This window comes from Leguminivora glycinivorella, chromosome 9, assembly GCF_023078275.1.
Source record: "Leguminivora glycinivorella isolate SPB_JAAS2020 chromosome 9, LegGlyc_1.1, whole genome shotgun sequence".
Lineage (NCBI taxonomy): Eukaryota > Metazoa > Arthropoda > Insecta > Lepidoptera > Tortricidae > Leguminivora > Leguminivora glycinivorella.
This window is the reverse complement of record NC_062979.1, coordinates 13,496,052-13,517,573: the sequence shown is the minus strand read 5'-3', so window position 1 is coordinate 13,517,573 and position 21,522 is coordinate 13,496,052. Positions and strand designations below refer to the sequence as shown.

Genomic DNA, 21,522 nt, shown 5'->3' with positions numbered 1-21,522 from the left:
AACGCCTTTGCTTCCGACATTCTTGTCTGACAACGTGACCTTTAAAAACAAAACTTGCTTTTTGTCAAGCCAGCCAGCTGTATGGATGACAATGTTGACAACCCGAAAAGTAGTATCAAGGACGATATAATACAGGACACACAAATCCCATACAAAAAAGCGTACCCCTGAAATGGGCATTTTAGGCTCAAAACTAGATGGCGCTGTTTCGCAGCCTGGAAGTGACCAAAATCATATTTTCCCCAAAAATTTTTGCGAATTTTTTTATTTTTTATAAGATTAAATTTCTTCTTTATTTTAACATCGTGATATTATCACGTCAATACACATTTAAAAAAAAAATTGTAGGCATCATCAGTGTAGTTATGATAAGTATTTTTTAATACAGTTGCTCAAAAAGTGGCCGTTTTTTGGCTGTTTAGCGTGCGAGAAGTTGTATTTTACGCACTAGTGCGTAAAAAGTATGCGTTCCATTTTACGACTACATACCGAGCTGTTTTAATATTAGTATATTTTACTAAGACGGAATAAAACTATAAACATACTATTAAGTGATTAATGTTTAAAACATTGATATTTCATATGTAATTGTTTATTTTTAGTCATACTAAACATAATTTATAAAGTGGTTTATACTTTGAAAAAGTGGCTCTTAATGAGTCGTGTAAACAGAACGTGAAATGGAACGAAACGCGTCGTCTGTCATTTAAAGTAGTGGCGTCTTACCAATGTTACCAACTTAATGCAAGCACGTTCAAAAACCTTAATATGTTAGGCCGTTTTCACATTATCCGATCCGATATCGGATGTAGGAAGGATGCAAAATGTAAGATTTATGCGCTTTCAGGTCTTCATTTATGTATTTAATAGATCATTATTACTAAAAAACGATATAAAACGCAAAAATTGCGGATTTAATGCCGATGGCACTCTCCTACAACAGTTTTTGTCCGAGGCACCATTGAACTGCCGATATCGGCAGGACGCTTCCGACATTTTTTGGCATGCCGGACCCCCCGCCAGTTGTTTGTGTGCGTATATAATGTATATATACGTTTGTAGTAGTGTGCGTGACAAAAATGGCGTCTATTAAACAACTGCTAATGATCGAAATTCAAATTAGTTGAAAATTCCCATTGAAAAAAAAAAGGTTGTAATGCATCGGTCCGAATTGCGGATACTAGTTTTTTCATCTTTTAGTAGATATATTTGAATGTAAAATTATTTATTTTGCCTGACACTTGAGTATTTTTTATGCTCGTTATCTTAATTTTACAATATAATATTTAGGATATAGTGCTTATAATTATTAAATATAAACCATTTTTTAAATATTTTTTGATACAAAATCATATCATTGATTTGGAACATTTGGAACAAAGCGTTTTATCGGACCGACATCCGACACTATCGGAAGCGTTTATCGGATGTAGGATCGGATAATGTGAAAACGGCCTTACGCGATTTGTCATAATAATTTTATGTTATTTGCAATACTTCGAGGCATAAGTGGTCGATTGAATTAAAATGTAGGTATATATTAAACAATCGTCCCAAATCGTAAATGTTTATGTTTTTATGGCACACAATGAAATAAATAAATTGTGTTGGATGGATAGCAAAATCGAAAATATGAACGCAAGTTTCAAAAGCTTCAAAGCTTGAATTATCAAAAATGCGCCAATGTCACTGCAAAAATTGGGAGTTCGGATTGTTAACTGTTTTATTTCGTTGTAGTAGTGTCGCAACTGTATTAAAAAACGTCGTTCGTCACACGTGCGAGTGTCGCACTTATAACGAAATGTACTATAATAGGCGATGCTAAAAAATTGAAATACGATTCTTAGTATAAAGATTGTAAATCGTATATAAATCGTCCTTGGTAGTATGAAATTCCTTTTCAGACCTCTCGGGTTGTTGCGCCCAAAAAGATTTACATCCGAGTCCACTAACTAACTATAAGGAACGTACATTTAGAACAAGAACAACGTTTGAGAAAAACATACTTTTACGAACAGAACAAAACACATGAAATAAAACTATGGAAACGGATTAAATCGCGGCAATCAACGGGTGACCACGAACGCTGTAAAGTGTTCGAAACGTCGGGATGAATTGTAAATTCATTATACGCGATTTAATCCGTTTCCATAGTTTTATTTCATGAGTAACTATCGCGGTAACCGAAAACAGAACAAAACACATTAAAGGCCTTATATACGTTTCTGTTTACGGAACAACCTTTACCGACGGATATTGCATTGCAACGTGGGTGGTTTTATTAACCGCTCTTAAAAAAGTAAGTACACGTGTGTTGTACTATAACAAACATGGGAGCGTGCTTGTTTCCGTTTCCTGTTCCAGTTCTCTATTTATCCAGCCCTATTTTCCGTGTATTTTTTACCTAATATAAGGAATCATCCATAAATTACGTCACACTAAAAATCATGATTTTTGACCCCTCCCCCCTCCTTGTCACAGCTGGTCACATTTGTTGGACTCCCCCCTCCCTAGTGTGACGTCACATATTTACACGTAGCAATTATTGAATAAAAACCGCGGTTAGAAGTCAATCTTATTTCCATTTACGTGCTTGAATTATTCTTTACCACACCAACAGGTAAAGGCTCTCTTGATGCTTCAAAAAACGAATGACAAAGACTACAAGAGTGCAAAGTAATTTCATAGTCATTTTAACTTGATGTCCACGGGTATGGCTAGTAGAATAAACGTTTAAATGATGACTCTTAAATGTTAAAAAAATGAATCAAGCTGAATTGTTTGATGTTTTGCAGTTAATATTTTTCACCTGTTGGTGTGTGTGTGTGACAAATTTATATAACCTACATGCTTTGTAACCCCTGCAAAACAATTGGTATCTTTTATAACAGGATGCGAAGCCGAAAATAGGTGATGGGCTAGTCCATTTAGATGATTTTTTAGCTATATGGTAGCTTAGACAAATTTTAGTTTATTTATCGACCCAAGTAATCACTTCAATCATTTTTTTTATGTAATTCAATTTTAAAATCACTGTAGTTTGTTTTTCTTTGGACACATATATTTCAAATTTATTTTATGGTATATACGATAGACATTTTACAATACGAAATAAAACCAAAACAACTTAATACAGTAACAAGAGTAAGCTTATCGATTTAGTTTGAAATTTTGGAGTTTTCACCGAAAAGGTTAAAAAAAACGACGAATTAAATTTTGTCCAAGACATTTATAGCTAAAGAATGTGGACAAAATTTAATTAGAGTATCGCCTAATTTCGGCTTTTCATCCGGTTCAAAACTCCCTGTATTTCCCAACTTCCTGTATTTGTAATTTTGTATATATGCTTATGAGGTTTTCATAAAGTAACAGTTTAAAGTTCGTGTTTTAACCCTTAGATTATGATAGATTTTGAAAATTATGATAGATTGTGACGTCACGAACTTTAGGACCCCTCCCACCCCCATGTCACACATTGTCACACTTCGCCGACCCCCTCCCTCCCCCTTAACGTGTGACGTAATTTATGGATGATCCCTAATGGGTTTTGAGAATTCCTTTGACAGAGTGGTGGATCTCTAGTTTGTATTTGTTGATTTTTCACCTATCAAAATAACACGTGTTGGTATACTGTTCTTTAAACTATTCGTTTTTCTGACTTGTTGTTGTGTTCACATTAATAACAACAACGAAAAAAGAAAAGGCAGTACACGAGTTCCTCAAGAGATGGCGCCACCTCCGAGATAAAACGCACTAACGATGTGTCGACGTAGAATCATGACTACCGGGATGCATTTTACCAATCGATGTAATTAGCTAGGAGCGGGTTAGTGCTTAATTGGCTGCATTCATGCTCTTGAACGCCTTCTAATACTGTGATAGCGGTGCGGTATCTCTGTCGAAACGCCTGCTGACGTCACAGTGGTCACGTCATTCATAAAGTCTTTGCATGTAGTTAAGTTATTTTTGTAAATAAACCGACCGACCCGTACCACAGACCACAGTATTAAATAATTAGTATAATTACACAATCGATTTTGCTGTTTTCCATCATGTATTATCAGCTTCAAACAACTCGTTCAATATCTTTTTATCTACTAAATTGGAAACCATATCGCCCTTATTTGTGGACCTATTTCTGAGCTGACCTCGCCTGCTTTTTTTACACAAAAGACATAAAAAATGAAATGCCAATATATTAAGTAAACTGGAAATTTTAAGCACATGGTACGAGCTCTAATTTAAAATTTAAACCACTCAACACATTTACTGCGCTGTACAGAAAGGCTTGCTTAAGTTTAATTAGACGGAATAATTATGCCCGATGAAATGTTATTCGCAACTCGACTAAAACAAAGAGGCGTCGCCCACGATGTATTTATTGGCGGGATAAAAAAGGGTACGTACTTACGCAATGCCAGCGAAAATATATGACGGGGATTTAAGGTAAGCCTAACAAATATATTCAAAAGTTCCTCTGATACGGACTGACATGACATTAGCTTCATTACAATTACTTTACAGTGATTTATATTTTTTATTTACTTGACTTGAAGATCTTAAACCTTAAACCTTTATTTACGATAGTTATGATACATCTACAAAATGTACATATTTACTACCTATTGCAGAGAAATATGGTATGTTACATAAGTTTTTTTGCAAAAAATTCATTTTTGGCACAAGCTTTTATCGCCGACTGTACCTTTCTTTCAACAGTCATATACTGCTCTCCGAGACGTTTCTAAAAAGCCCTTCCTCGATGGGGATACGACGTTTCATGACAGAGTTCCTATGACCACCGATCTGCTCCATCATCAGATCGGCTCCATGATACCATAATATTGCATTGTCACGTGATTTACATATGTGTGCACAATTTCAGCTCAATCGGAAACCGGAAAGTAGGCCAAATTTAGCTTCTACGTTTTGACGCACACTGACATACTAACAAGGCAAGTTGAATAGAAGCTTATAATAGTAATAAAATCAAATCTTCGTGGTGTTGTCTGCCTATTTATTAAAATAAGTGCTTTTAGTGACCTGTGACTAAAACTTTGAAGAAATTCTGCATAACTATTAATTAAGCCATGTCAAGGGAACTTCATAAACTGAAAAGCGAGATCTTCCGGCCTAGCCGAAGTAATAATCCTTGATGCTACGTTGAGATCGCAGTCTGTCTCTGTCGCACCACTACAGAAGAAAATATCCAGCGCTAGCTACGATAACTTACGGAGCGTATGCGACTGTGACGTTGGCTAGGTACCCTGGACTTTTAACAACGCGGCAATTTCGAGGAACTTATTGTACTTTGAGTAACGTTCCTCTTTAGCAAAACTAATTTTGTAGAAATTAAATGGGTGTTTAACAATGGGTACTTATTTTATTATTCAGTGGAAGAATCTGACTTACGATTTACGTACCACATTAAATTATTACTCGCCGGATCCCTTTGTTTGACATAATGATTGAAAGTCATAATCTAATGATTGCTAGATTATCATTAATCATAATTCTGAAACGGTAAATGTTTTCAGGGTTTTCATTAATGTCACCTAATAAATAGGTTAGGAAAGGTTTGGTTTGTTTTATGGCAATTCTGTAAACAAGACATTTATGCTTTTAATTTAATTTTATAGCGCTAGACCCTCATAGTGTTGTGTTCCTGCCGGTGAGCAAGGCTGCCAGAGCTCAACGAAGGTGCAGTGTGCTGGTGACGGAAGGACCTACGGAACTAAATTTGTTCCGTCTATTGTCCTTTGAGTCGTCGGAAACCCGAACCCTCCGTGGAACTTGTACACTATTGAATGCGAATACCTAAAGTTTTTTTACCTCATATCTTTTTTTATACCGATGGATCTCCGATTTTTATTTTTTACATGCATCACGAATTCACGAACATTAAAAATAATACAAAGAGAATTCATGAGAGTAAGGCACGTGGCATGTGGGATGAAACATTATAGGTACGTACATTATACATTATATTTGGACGGAACGCTATTTTTGAAAAAGGACAGTTAGTAATTTTAAAACTAGTGGTAATGACCACTCGTTTTCGTTTCTGTTAGAAAAATTTAAATCGCTAGTAGTGGAGATATTATTGAACGAATTTCACGAAATCGAATGGCCGAGATTCAAAAATCGGCCCCCAGGTTTTACATACGGCGTGGCGAGAATACGAATAAGTACGACGCCAAGAGCATGATGTAATTTTTATAAAAGGCAATATTTTAATGACAGGATGGGGTAGCTAAGTGGCTATGTAAAAAATAATACTTCAAATATTCTAAGAACAAATTAAATTATTTTCATAGAACACTGGAGGCCTTGGTCACTTTTTCTTTGTATATGACATTTATTTAATGTTTACTTCAAATATTGTTATAAAAATTAACTAAAAATTAAAACAATAAAAAACCGAACACGCCGCAGTATAACAGGCAGTATAAATCATAGGGCGCGTTGATCGGGCTACTCCGGCAATTACTTACTCTACTGTACCGCCTCGCCGCGCGCTTGGTATTCATAATTTATGGAAAATCAAAATATGGGGTAAAATTAAGCTACACTTTTTATGGTTTTGGGTTCTGTATTTTGTGTAAGAAGGACATAGCCCGGTTTCAGTTATAAAAATCACGTAATTATGAGTGACTTCTTCGAACTTTTTAAACGTCTATTCAATTGCACTCGTCAAATTGGGATTCTCATCATGAAGTATGGTAATTGTCCATTTTTTTAACCCCCGCCCGACGCAAAAACGACGGGGTGTTATAAGTTTGACGTGTCTGTCTGTCTGTCTGTGGGTGTCTGTCTCTGGCATCGTAGCTCCCGAACGGATGAACCGATTTAGATTTAATTTTTTTTTGTTTGAAAGCTGAGTTAGTCGGGAGTGTTCTTAGCTATGTTTCATGAAGATCGGTCCACTATGTCGCGGTGGGGGTTTTTTTCAAATTTTTAATTTTGTGATTAGGTTATTTATTAAATATGTTTAAAAAGTACTTCATCCTCGATCGCCTGTTACATTTTAATTACAATACGCCTCGACATCGCTGCGCAAAATTTGCTTTTAAGCAGCAACTTGATTAATTATCCAAGGCGATCTTCTCTGTGCCAAAATGTTCGCGACGCTCTTAGTTCGCTTATTCATTCATGATGAGCGCCGAAGTATCACATTGTAAATAAACACCTAGGTATGTAATTAACGACCTGTGTAAAATAAGGGGTGCCTAATCCTTATAATTATACATACATTACTAATATAACCTGGCAAAAGAAAGAGTAAAAAGTGGCAAAATCATTTTGTGCCGTCCCGTTTTTTGTTTGCGCATGATTTGAAAATGCTGATATGTTTTAATTTTTTATTCAATATTTTCTGTGCTGCCAGCGTCTTCGGTACTATGCCACAGGGGCCATTTTTAGGTTTATTTTAGTTTAATTTTAGATTTATTTAGTTTAATTTTATTTTATTTTAAGTTTAATTTTACAATAATTTTAGATTAATGCAAAGCAAATGTGTACGAAAAAATCTTGTCTGAATAAATACTTTATATTTTCTGTAGATACATAGTTTGATATATTTTTATTATTTTTAGCTATTAAAACGCATTGAATCTACGTTTTTCACCAATTTCAACGGCTTTAATCACTGACGTAATTTTGCTATTCTTGAATATGTCCGTAAACCTTCTCAACATTGTGTCTGGGCATTTTCAGAATTTGGGACCCCCCAATTAGCGTATGTTGTTAACAAAAATTAACTCACTGTCAGTTTTGTGACGATAATTAAGCATGAAATTTTAATAAATATATTGTTTTTGTGTTAGTTACATACATAAACTTTAAGCGATAATCTACATTCAGAATGTGAAAAAAGTAGATTTTTAGACATATTTTATGCTTAATTGTCGTCACAAAACTGACAGTTAATTTTTGTTAACGGCTTACGCTAATTGGGGGGACACAAGTTCCGAAAATGCCCGTCTATCACTTTGTCCTTGCGACGCCAAGTCAGCGTGTCTCAAAACTAAATTTAAACTATATGTCTATTATGTTATGTCATTGGCGTTGGGTCTGCGGTGAGAATACTTACGTCTTTGGCATGGAAAGGGTTAACGAAACATCATAACTTTGACTCAAAGCCTGACCAAAAATATACGACTAATTTCAGGAGGGCGCTGTTATTCTGATGTACAGTCAACCGATGGGAACCCTAAACCATTCTACAACCATGTCAAAATGACAAGCAGTAAGAGAATTCTTACAATCTGATGTATCACGTCACTATGACATGGTTCTACAGTGGCCTGGGGTTCCAATTGGTTGACAGTTGTATATGAAGAAAATAATTCTAATGAAATTCCGCAACATGGTGCGTAGTCATATATTTCTGGTGCCGTAGCCTAATGGCATTTCTGCGACGCGAAACGAAAACGAAACGCCGCGAAAGACAGTCTGGCTCTGTCGCGCCATTACGCAAGAGATAGATATCTACGAGCGTTCGTTCGGCTACGTACCCTGGTTTGCTTTAACACATTCGTACTTCAGTGTAACGGCTCAGCCACGACATTGGCCTAAGCGCGACAGCGGCGAGCGGCGGCCATACATTGAAGCGAGACACAGCGATGGGACTTTTCATTCGCACGTATGGCTGCCGCTCGCCGCTGCCGCGCTTAGACCAATGTCGTGGCTGGGCCGTAAAGGTTGACATAAATAAACAAACTTATTACAAACTTTATAAATATACGGCTGTTACCGAGCCTGTGTTAATTGAACGTGTCCCGAAACCGAATATTTGCATACAACTCGACGAATCGGCGATATTTATGCATGCGAAACGCGTATGAGTTAAACGAACTTGTCAGACGGATTGGTTTCGAATTTTTTATGTATAATATATGCAGGAAAACTATCCTTATAATTAATGTAAACTGGTGCACGTGATTTTTTTTTAAATATTTTTAAATATTTATAGGCCGGCATCGTGTTCTTTTTTTTTTATCGTGTTTTTTAACCCCCGACGCAAAAACGACGGGGTGTTATAAGTTTGACGTACCATCTGTCTGTATGTGTGTCTGTCTGTGGTATCGTAGCTCCCGAACAGATGAACCGATTTAAATTTTGTTTTGTTTTGTTTGAAAGCTGAATTAGTCCGGAGTGTTCTTAGTCATGTTTCTTGAAAATCAGTCCACTATGTCGGGGTTTTTATTTTAGGTAATTTTAATTTTGCGGTTACGTTATTTCTTTTTTCTACTCCCGTACTGTTATTCGTGAGTTACAAGGTCGTGCATAGAACTTTAAAACCCTACATAAAAGATGTCAGGACAAGTCTTTCTAGTCTATACCCTGAAAACATTTAGTAGCAGTCGCACGATATAGCTGTTTTACAGTTCAGTAAATACATTGCTACCAACTTAACAAACCAATTCGCAGAGTCGAGACTCCTTCGTTTTCTGCTGCGTTCATTAGCGACGCGTCGAATCGCATTCAAATGTATAGAACTCGATTCAACTCGGCTCGATTCGTCTTAGTGGCCAGGCTTCAAAGAACCATACCATAGACAGTTTTATTTTCATGTTTGCACTCAAACTGCATATTCAAAATGGTAGGCGGTCCAACTAGATAACTAAGATGACTGAAAGTAGATATTTGTTGAATTTATAATTTTCTTTCAAAATAAGTGCTTGGTCGTAGAAAAAGTATTGTATGCAACGGTGTTTAACTGAGTCAAAAAATGCTCGTGGCGTCTTTATTAACAATTTTCGGCTTCGCCTCAAATTGTTACCCACGCCACTCACCTTTTTTGACCTCTTTTAACCACCAGTTGCATAAAATACTATACTATACCTATATTCAATCGATATTATGTTAAAAATAAATAATAACGTTTTACACCAGTCTAGATTGTTTATGAATACTTATAACGAACATTAATTTCCTTAATCTGTTTCGTTTCATGCATCAAACTTTTTAAAATCGAACTGAAAAACAGTAAATAAACATTCAAGCACGACGAATACTTTATGTTGGTTTACTTATATGAATAAAAAAGTTGATATGTGTCGATTCTGTTTTGTCCTTAAATTACTATTTGAGGCATAAAAAACACCATTTATCGTTGTTGATTTGATACCCATATTGTTAAGTGCGTTTTCACATTATCCGATCCGATATCGGATGTCGGACCGATATCCCATACATTACAGGCGCCATCTTGGATTTTTTCTATGTAAATCCTTCCGACATCCGATATCGGATCGGATAATGTGAAAACGGCATAAGGCGACATCGTTTATAGAAATCATGACTTTAATATTTATAAAAGTGTTAATAAATAACCCCAACAGTTCTATATCAAAGAGCAAAAAAAAAATCTGGAGCAAAGTGTTACCTCAGATCCTTGTGAGTGCCTATAACTAAGGAAGGGCAACGTACCTGTAACAAAAACAAAGTTATTATTTATGGATAGAAGTATACGATACGTACCTTTAACCGTAAGTTTTTATGCTTTGACTCAAAACACATGTTTTTTTTTATTATTATAAGGGCCACTTGCACCAACGAACAAGAAGAGTTAACCCGAGGGTTAACCCACCATTTTAACAAATTGAATTAGACAGATGACAGCCCACTAACCCTGAGTTAAGTTGGTGCAAGTGGGCCTAAATGGGCTTACTCTTGGCCACAGTCACTAGTCAAAGGCATTGACGTGGCCAACGATGGAGTTGTTTGTCTTTCTTAGACGCCGTACCAGTAAAGATATTATTGTATTAAGTTTATTTTTGCCAATGCTACGACATAAAGATTGCGCCAAGCGAGACATGCACGCCTTCAACATCCCGGTCCACAAATGGGAAGAGCTTGCCGAAGATAGAGACAGGTGGCGCAAATTGGTGTTTGATGGACGTACAATCCACGACAATGCTTGGTTTGCGTCACTCGCAAGTAAGCGAGCCAAGCGTTATCAGCGCGATACCTCTTCGCCACGGGCACACTACACCTGCCAGAGTTGTGGTCGTGTTTGCCGCTCCCGTATTGGCTTACACAGCCACGAAAAACGTTGTTGCCCTACCTGACACTGCTTGAATAGTCTGTTAGAGACTTGAAGGCCGATGATGATGAAGTTTATTTTTGACGGTGACGGTTGACGACCGGTCTGGCCTAGCGTGTAGTGACCCTGCCTGCTAAGCCGCGGTCCCGGGTTCGAATCCTGGTAAGGGCATTTATTTGTGTGATGAGCACAGATATTTGTCCCTGAGTCATGGATGTTTTCTATGTATATAAGTTTGTATATTATATGTATCGGTTGTCTGAATACCCCCAACACAAGCCTTCTTGAGCTTACCGTGGGACTCGGTCAATCTGTGTAAGAACGTCCTATAATATTTATTTATTTATTTATTTATTCTAGTAATCAAAACCGGACCCGATTTCGGTCAAAATAATAATAGTTATTTTTCTACTCCCGTACTGTTATTCGTGAGTTACAAGGTCGTGCATAGAACTTTAAAACCCTACATAAAATATGTCAGGACAAGTCTATCTAGTCTATACCCTGAAAACATTTTGTAGCAGTAGCACGTTATAGCTGTAAAAGTTCTGTAATACATTGCTACCAACTTAAACAAACCACTCACTTTATCGTAGAAAATTAAAATATTGTATGAAATACATTATTGCCAACCTTAGAATGACAGATAAAGCCTGGCATTCGCAGAGTCGAGTCTCGTTCGTTTTCTGCTGCGTTCATTGGCGACGCGTCGAATCGCATTCAAATGTATGAGAACTCGATTCGACGCGGCTCGATTCGTCTTAGTGGTCAGGCTTCAGAGAACCATACCATAGACAGTTTTATTTTCATGTTTGCCACCCGCACCGCACTCTTCATTTGTTTTGTTGCGGCTACTTGAAATATCGAAACGCGGTTGTCCGATTTTAAAACTTTGTGATTGATAAAGCAGTGTGTTTTTTTAGGATTCCGTAGTCAACTACGAACCCTTATAGTTTCGCCATGTCTGTCTGTCCGCCCTCCGTCCGTCCGTCCGTCCGTCCGCGGATAAGCTCAGTAACCGTTAGTACTAGAAAGCTGAAATTTGGTACCAATATGTATATTAATCACGCTAACAAAGTGCAAAAATAAAAAATGGAAAAAAATGTTTTATTAGGGTACCCCCCCTACATGTAAAGTGGGGGCTGATATTTTTTTTTCATTCCAACCCCAACATGTGATATATTGTTGGATAGGTATTTAAAAATGAATAAAGGTTTACTAAGATCGTTTTTTAATAATATTAATATTTTCGGAAATAATCGCTCTTAAATAAAAAAAAAGTGCGTCCCCCCCCCTCTAACTTTTGAACCACATGTTTAAAAAATATGAAAAAAATCACAAAAGTAGATCTTTATAAAGACTTTCTAGGAAAATTGTTTTGAACTTGATAGGTTCAGTAGTTTTTGAGAAAAATATGGAAAACTACGGAACCCTACACTGAGCGTGGCCCGACACGCTCTTGGCCGGTTTTTCTCATTTATCTTATAAAATACTAAAAATGGATGACGACGAAATCATTTTATCTACACCTGAGGAGATATCGGCGATGGCCGAAGCAGTTACAGAAAATTTGCTGCCTACGAAATCCCGTCGACTATACGAAAAGTCTTATGAAAAATTCATGTCATGGAGGTCTGCGTACCAGGGATCGGAACCGGTTTCAAAATATCGGTTAATATTGTTCGTAAACAGTTCAAATTTCTGTTCTGTCATTAACCGGTAATCTACAATAACGTTTTGACAGAGAACAAATCAATTTCGGTTACCTGTATTCAAGATGAACAGAATTCATTTCGTTCCGTGAAGTTTATTGAACGGGTTAATAAAATGACATGCTGTGTCAAGTTTGACAATAAATTTATTTACATATCTATAACAGCCTCTTCAACCAGCAATACACTGATATTGAACCTTTTTATTGTGAAGTTATAAATCGGTATGTCAGACATTGACTTAAATGAGGAGGCACACTGACATTTTATCCCACATTGAGTAATTATTAACATAATTACTAAAAGTTATCCCACCAGGCGGCGCCTGTCAAGTGTCTAGGCATGTCACTGTCATTCATACGTGAGAGAGAGAAAACAAATATCATCTTCTCTCTCTCACGTATGAAATTCTTCATCTGTGCGATGGAAGGACGGGACGGCGCCATCTGTCATAACTTTTGAGTGTGCCTCCTCATTAAATGCAATAATTGATACCTTTAGCCAGAGACTTCGGTAGAAAGAGGTTATATTCATTTATTACATTTTAACTCGAAATTATGAAAAAAAAAACACTATTTCAACAAATTAATTTTTATTAAGCAGAAACGTCTGCTAACGATTCTAAACATTTTTATATTAAAGGAAAAAATGGAAAAATTTACGCTTCCGGCGGGACTTGAACCCGCGCCATTTTTGCAATCCGTGCAATGCTCTTACCAATTGAGCTACGGAAGCCACGCCGGACTTCGCAAATTCTTCCATGCCTTTCCTTTTTGTACACACGTCTTGGGGTGACGTCTAGCGCCATCTACCGACAGACTATTACATCTTGTAACGGCACTGGAGGCTCAAGTTACACGGATTACTGTTACGGAGTTAGTTTGCACGGATTGCAAAAATGGTGCGGGTTCAAGTCCCGCCGGAAGCGTAAATTTTTCCATTTTTTCCTTTAATATAAAAACTATTTCAACAGTTTAATAGGAACAATAAAACCGACGTCAATGTGGGTGGAATATTCCAAGTTGAAGTCCATGCTCAATATACATCACCGAACGGATATCTCCAAGTATGCTAAATTGATAGCTTTTTTGAAGAGGAAGTCAGAAGACTACAAAGGAAAAAAAGCACATACTTTTTCACCAGATGACTTGCAAAAGTTTATTGTCAATGCACCGGATTATATAATAAGTAAGGTTTGTTGTTTTTGTCATAAAAGTTATTATAGATTATTTTAGTTTATTATACATAAACAATGTTTTTGTTAAAATTGATATCTACAATGTCTGCTGTCCCGAGTATTAGGATCATGGGCGCTTGTAGGAGACAGGAGCTTCATAATGTTAAAAATTGACCACATCCTTGATGCTGACAATACACTTGTAGTAAACATAATGAACACAAAAAATCGCATAGACTGGACGGACGTTCACGATTACAGGAAAATACTACAAACTAGTAAAAAAATATATGGACCTTCGGCCTAATCCTTGGACAAGCCAAAACTTTTTTGTGAGATACATGAATGGAAAATGTGTGGCGCAAAACATAGGAATTAATACTTTTGGCCAAATGGGGAAAACCATGGCTGCTTACCTCAACCTTCCGAACCCGGAGCTTTATACGGGCCATTGCTTCCGGAGGACTTCAGCAACACTCTTAGTGGATGCAGGTGGCAATACCATGGATTTAAAAAGACATGGTGGGTTGAAATCCACAGCAGTGGCAGAGGGCTATGTTGATAACTCAATACAAAACAAGAAAAAAGTATAAAATCTGCTTATGAATTCAATAGAAAAGACACAGCCACACAACGCAACCACCACACCACAACTTACATACCTGAAACTGAACTAGTACCTGTTTTTCCAGCACCAGAATCCCATCAAAGGGACATCACCCCGACACCATTACCATCAGAAACAGAACCAGCTCAAACTCCATCGTTATCTCAAATACAACAAGATTCTGATATCCCTATTAACACAGCCGCATCAAGAAATGGGAGCATCACTCCAACATCGTTACCATCAGTAACAGAACCAGCTCAAACTCCATCGTTATCTCAAATACAACATGATTCTGATATCCCTATTAACACAGCCGCATCAAGAAATGGGAGCATCACTCCAACATCGTTACCATCAGTAACAGAACCAGCTCAAACTCCATCGTTATCTCAAATCATCAAACAAAATTCTGATATCCGTATTAACACTGCCGCATCAAGAATTGGTCAAACAATAACAATTTCACACAATACCATACACAATTTTCATTTGCACTTCCTTAAGTAAAAATAAAACGAGTGTTTTGATTCCTAAACACATGTTCACGTACAGATTTCAAGCCCTATACACCGTGTTTCACTTAACACTAAAAACCTGAAAACAGTTTGTTCAGAATCGAGAGTAGAATCGATTGAGCTATATCTTGATGGGGGTAATATTTTTATTTAAATTAGTATTATTAGTTATTTTTTACGTGCCCATTCTATTCTACTCGTAATACAACATTGTGTATATCGCATTGCTAGAGGTTGTTTACCTTTTTTCAGTATTTAGGGGTATTAATACTGGCTGGTTACTTGGACGATTATTTTTTCCGCTACTAGTTTGACGTTGTTTGTCAGTTTAATCTTAATGTTTATCATAAGTCATAACAAATTGAACTCGTACCTAATTACAACCTTGTCATTTTGAATATTGAGTTTATTTGCTTACTGCGATTACCTGTCCAATTTGAAGTTTACTGTGACAAAGATTTAAAGTGTTTTACAGTGACATCTTAGCATTCTATTGGTAAACCTTATGTCGTTGCAGTAACGTACACAAACAAATAGTCTTATGGTTTATGATGGTAGTTAGCAATTATTTTATTGAGTGTAGAGCTAAAAGTCAAGTAGAGCTGTACAGAAAATTAAAAATTCAATTAAAAAAAAAGTAACGATCAGATTAAAAGATGAATACTCTAGATGAGTTTAAAAAAATAAAAATCAGTTGGGGTGTCTGAGGTTTTGAGTGATACCGGAAACACCGTGTATAGTACCTAGTATTCAGTTTTTGTTGGCAATATGGATCGCAGACAAAATTTTCATATAACGATATACACCCTGTTTTTATTGAAGGGAAGATTCTTTTGTTCGAATACAATCACTTTCTCTAAGAAACTAGCCTCTTAACTCTTACGGTTATCGAATTATTAAAAAAAAAAAAACTGAACACGTGTGTGAACCACTTCCTATTGTTATTTGTTTTGACATGTGCTGTCAAACAATTGACAATGACTTTAATGCTATGATTAAGGTCCTCTCACACTAATTAATCCATTTAGGTATTATGTATGGAAACGAAAAAACAAAATGTTTTTCGAATTTAACAAAAAGCGATATAGAGGATGGTTCCCTATGATGAACCTAACTGCGTGTCGAATTTAACGGAAAACAAAAAAAAAAAGGTGTAGATACTTCACTGCACAGTACCTAAAGTTGCACACCCCACGATTTCGGTCAACAATTAAGATAGCCAGTTCCAAACAGCTATTCACGAGCATGTCCTGGTTAATTAGCTCAGTTTCCAACCTCACTAAGGGTCCATATCATTTACATAAAGCAAGGCTACGAAACCACAGAGATAGAGCATAGATACCACACACACACGATTATGCTGACCGCGAATAGGGGCGTTGAAGCGACAGCTTAGTTCTGTTGTAATGTAGCTTGCATTTTTTTTCTAATCCAGCACTTTTTGTGGATTTATGGCAGCCAGTTATATTAAATAACAGTTTATGAGAAGCACGGCTGCGGGTAGCGGGATGACCCGGCAAGATTCGGTCAGGATCTTCGAGATTTTTATAACATATGGTTACCCATCCCACTCGCCTTCTTGGGCCTCTCTAAAACAACGGCTGCACAAAGTAGGTGGGCCATTTTTTTTCAAGTTGTCCATCCCACTTTTTTGTGACATGGGTATTTTTTACGCGATTCATACTCAGAATCGCGAGGTCTTTCGATCCTGATAGGAGAAACAAAATATCCCAGGGTGGCTAGCCGAATGGTACAAACGCTCACGAAACGCTCACGAAACGAAGCGCTAATAGATATCTATCTCTATCGCGCTTGCGTATTGGCGCGACAGAGCCAGCGGCGTATCGCTTTCGTTTGGCGTCGGAGAAATGCCATTCGGCTACGGGGCCAGGATTTCCATACGTTTTTCAAACCTTCCATTCCGTTACCGCCATACAAAATGTATGAAAAAATGGTAACGGAATGGGAAAAAACCTTGGGAAACTTTTTTTCTCCTATTAGGATTGAAAGAGCTCGCGATTCTGAGTGAAAACCACATAAAAATTTCCAAATCCAAAAAAAGTGGGGTGGACTTTGAAAAAATGGCCCAGGGGGGCGATTTTTGAATCTCGCATACGGGATTTTGTCACTTAAATACGGGTTGAAAACGGTGACTTGCTTATTATTTTCAGTGTCAATATTCTGAATTCGAACGCGTGAGACTCAAAAATCGGCCCGCAGGTACTATAATGTAACTGTTCTTTTTTAACATTTAGCTACTAGGCCAAGATATACAACCCAGTTTACGCGGCAACGCTTAACCACTAGACTGTGGTACCCGAGTGAATTATCTAGTTTATGTTATCTTTGAATAGATAAGTAGGCGCCTTTGACCAACTCTAAGAAGTGTGTGCTTGTACATCCTACATGAATTATTTACAGAAGCGGTATAGCGAGAGAGATGGTGCGGTTATTTTTCTTCCCTAGTTAGCTAGTAACTAGGGAAGAAACCAAATTACCTATTTTATTAAATTATTGATTTGACATCAAATATTATGTCCATCAATGTAATTTTTAACCCCCGACGAAAAAACGACGGGGTGTTATGTTTGACGTGTCTGTCTGTCTGTGTGTCTGTCTGTCTGTTTGTCTGTCTGTCTGTATGTCTGTCTGTCTGCCTGTCTGCCTGTCTGCCTGTCTGTTTGTCTGTCTGTGTGTGTGTCTGTCTTTGGCATCGTAGCTCCCGAACGGATGAACCGATTTCGATTTAGTTTTTTTTTGTCTGAAATTTGAAATAGTCTGGAGTGTTCTTGGCTACGTTTTATGAAAATCGGTTTGCTATGTCGCGGTCGTGGTTTTTTTCAAAATTTTAATTTTGTGGCTATACAATATTATTTCAAAGCATATTGTGCTTTTTGGTGAAGGAAAACAGGCCCCATAGCCGAATGACATTTCTGCGACGTGAAACGCGACCGAAATGCGGCAAAAAATGTAGGATGGCTCTGTCGCGCCAATACGCAAGAGTAATAGAGATAGACAGCTACGAAAAAGATATTATCGTGAGCGTTTGTGCATTAGGCTACGCACACTGGAAACCGGACTAATTCCAATAAGGTCTAGTTACCCTTCGGGCTGGAAGGTCAGACGGCAGTCGCTTTCATAAAACTAGTGCCTACGCCAAATCTTGGGATTCGTTGTCAAAGCGGTCCCCAGGCTCCCATGAGCCATGGCAGATGCCGGGATAACACAAGTATGATGATGACTGTGCTTTTCGTTTAGTTTATATCTGCAATTCTAATCTGTCAGCGAGTAATTGAATGTTTATTAATTAAATACTTATTCAGTACTCTCGATTTTCAATATTAATTTGGTAAACATCTCGCAAAATAATTAAAAAAAAAAAAAAAAATTTAATTTTTATGTTTAAATGTTTGTTTATATGTAAAATGTGTGATAATAATGATAATATGGATTTTTTTTATCTGAAATATATGAATTTTATTATTTTATTTAAATGACATATCATTTAGGTTATTAAAATGATAGTACTTAAACAAATTAATTTAGCGACTGGTTAAATATCATGATGATTAGTGGAATTTGAAATGGTTTATAATGAACGTTTACATGAATAAAATAACTGTTTTCTGAGTTCATTTTATGTCTCATCATCATCATATCAGCCCTTTATCGCCCACTGCTGAGCATAGGCCTCTCTTCTAGTACGCCACTTGTCCCGGTCCTGAGCTAGCCTCATCCAGTTGTGACCCGCTTCTTACATCCTGTGAGCGGCCACCATTCTGTTAACATTTTAGTCCATCTGCCATCACTCTGCCTAGCAACATGTCCCGCCCAACTCCATTTTAGTTTGGTAATGACGAAACCCACGTCTAGCACCTTGGTGCGACGACAGATCTCGGCATTCCTCACCCGATCTTGAATCTTGATACCGAGCATGGTACGCTCCATGGCTATTTATGTCTATAATTAACTTAGTAGCGTATACCATTTCGCAGTTCACTAGTGATACGTTGTTGTACCTATAATAATATATTTTAGGCAACACAGTAAGTATGCAATGCATAAAGCACTTAACTCATAATAAATGCGCTTGAACAACCTGCTGAAAGTTTGCCAAAGTTGCGGGATCTACGGAGGGCAATTCAGTTGTAAATTCAAAAACGGGTCATGAACATTGCATCGCATGTTAAGTCAATTCTAACGTACATTGATATAAGAATGACATCTCAATGACGTCAATTAGTTCGCATGCGTCTCTCTTGCTCCAATACATTTACATGCAAGCACGAGCGAAATGCACGATACCTATTTTGAATGATATCCTATGGATGTCGTAAGTTCGAATTGACTATTGACCCGTAAGCGTCGGAACTGAAAGGTCAGATCTGGTTGTAATTAATCGGACGTCTTGGTGCGGTCGGGTTGACAGTAAGCAAATGAACACTTGAGATGGACTCGAATAATATTATATCTGGGGAATCGCATGGGATTGTTAGGTATATTAGCTAGAATATCATGCGTCTCTCTTGCTCCAATACATTTACATGCAAGCACGAGCGAAATGCAAGATACCTATTTTGAATGATATCCTATGGATGTCGTAAGTTCGAATTGACCCGTGAGCGTCGGAACTGAAAGGTCAGATCTGGTTGTAATTAATCGGACGTCTTGGTGCGGTCGGGCTGACAGTAAGCAAATGAACACTTGAGATGGACTCGAATATATCTGGGGAATCGCATGGGATTGTTAGGTATATTAGCTAGAATGCATTCGTAAGACATACTCCTTACTTAGAGTCAGACTCTCAGTCTATGTTATAGTTTCTCTGTCTATATTCTAGTAACAAAGAGTACTGTGTAGTACTGTCAAAGTAAAGTATAATCATTAATCAACCACAGCGCATAGGCTGCCATCTCTCGACAATGGATTAAAACTTTTGAACCTCAGTTTTGACAATTTGGTTTATATTCTAACATGATAATATGTATTAATAAATATGAATATTAGCGCCATCTAGCCGAGAACCAAACAAATACTTGATGGATCCAAGTTACGTTTTCTTCTTGAACTTTATCTGTTTATAAGACCTATTCCCTGTAGTCTTAACATTTGAACTATTGGGAATTTTCTTCCCAAGACTTACTGATTGTCAGGCTTCGCTTTTTTTTTGTACGAAACCAGACGCGACAACTGTTATGACGGCACTGTTTCGCACAGCCTATTTCTATTATTGTTTGCCCTTCAGGAATCTAATTATATGTACCTAACAAACCTAACCTACCTATTGCGTGGCCCTTACTATCAGTAAGTCTATTAGGAAAAACATTCCCAGTGCTCAATTGGTAAAACTACGCGGTAATACTAGTAGGAATAGCCTGTCTATAAGGAGTTATTATATAGGTCTTTGCTAATTAATATTTATATACAGCTATATAATGTATAGCACATACTATCTTGATCACACGTTACTTTTGAATTGAAACACCTTGGTTGTGAATGCGTTTTCTTGATTGAGTGGTGGAATTATATGTACAGTCAACCAATTAGAATCCCAGGCCACTCTAGAACCCTGTCCTATTGACACCGTGCTTTATTTGATATAGTAGTCACTTTTACTTTTACTGTGAAAGGGTTCTGCAGTGGCCTAGGATTCAGATTGGTTGGCTGTACCTCGCTTATGATTATTTTTAAACAATTAAACTAGCACAACCACAGAATATATAATAGTACAAGTACAGAAGGCCCACTGCTTTGATGTTCACGAAATGCCGCCTTTTTAGATGCCTACAAAATTCTAACAAAGAAACGAGCCGCACGTGTGCAGCGTTGGATGTTAGGGTTGCCTATGGATTAAAACGAATTAATTCTCAGATAAAATGTTATACTATATTTTCAAGTCTTGGGTACTTTCTAGGTATATATACAGTATTTATATATTTTTGTTTAAGCCTACAGCATCACAAGCCTTATTGAACTTTTCCGTGGGACTTAATCAATAAGATCTGTGTAAGATTGTCCTATTTTATTCATGATGTCTATTTAACTATGCATTATTAGCCATTCCATACGTGGACATCGCATATGAACCTTAAAAAAACTTGCGACGTAAAGTATCAATAGAAAGTGCGAACGTGCATTCCGTCCGGCCGCCAGCAGGTACTTGTAGCGCGGCGATACAATCGCGGAGTGAGCCGCCCCTGGCACAACACTAATGTCAGGCTAAGATAAGTTGACAACTTTAATGTACAACAAATAAAAAAATACATCGAAATAAAATCATTCTCTTTCATTAAAATCTACCCAGGTAAATAATTATAATCCAGTTAACGGTGCATTCAAATAAAACTTTATTTTATAAGGTTATTTCATTTACCTTTGCGAGAATTCATTTAGATAACGTACTGTGCTGATGAAAATCACATAAGAATGCTCAATTCGCTACAAAGCTTATATGTGAA

General features: G+C 37.1%; 1 protein-coding gene and 1 non-coding gene across 2 annotated transcripts in view; both read right to left on the bottom strand.

Annotated features, from left to right (window-relative positions):
• Positions 1–21,522, bottom strand: part of LOC125229423 (alkaline phosphatase-like) — a 209,872-nt gene that overhangs the window by 115,238 nt on the left and 73,112 nt on the right. The gene's annotated exons all lie outside the window — the stretch shown is intronic.
• Positions 13,424–13,497, bottom strand: Trnas-gga. Its single transcript has one exon. It is a non-coding gene; the product is annotated as a tRNA-Ser (tRNA).